This window comes from Penaeus monodon, chromosome 25, assembly GCF_015228065.2.
Source record: "Penaeus monodon isolate SGIC_2016 chromosome 25, NSTDA_Pmon_1, whole genome shotgun sequence".
NCBI classification, from domain to species: Eukaryota; Metazoa; Arthropoda; class Malacostraca; order Decapoda; family Penaeidae; genus Penaeus; species Penaeus monodon.
In genome coordinates this window covers 34,909,051-34,909,378 of record NC_051410.1, presented here as the reverse complement: position 1 = coordinate 34,909,378, position 328 = coordinate 34,909,051, and the positions used below count along the sequence as shown (strand labels likewise).

At 28.0% G+C, this 328-nt stretch overlaps 1 protein-coding gene across 1 annotated transcript in view; it reads left to right on the top strand.

The window, feature by feature from the left end:
* Positions 1 to 328, top strand: part of LOC119589453 — a gene marked incomplete at its 3' end in the record, with an annotated part of 2,081 nt that overhangs the window by 564 nt on the left and 1,189 nt on the right.

Sequence of the window (328 nt, the reverse complement as noted above, 5' to 3'; positions counted from 1 at the left end):
GGCATAACTTCTATCTTTGGCATTTTCACATTTACATTCTTTTCAATTATTCGCTAGTAATTCTGTTTTTTTGTTTATGCCTTTACATGAAAGAAGTAGAACAAGAAATATACAATTAAAGTAGAAAAATATAAAATAAAGGACCTCAATCAGAAAAACGAGAACTTTTATATATGTAAATGAAAGATATTTTTTTGTTGAAAGAAGTTTGAATGTAATCTTTCCGTTTATTACCAGAATTTGGAAGAAATAACATCATTTGTTTGGTTTTGATATCAGCCAAGGCGTCTTTTGAATATCAGCTAAATATGTGGACGCTTACTTTGTC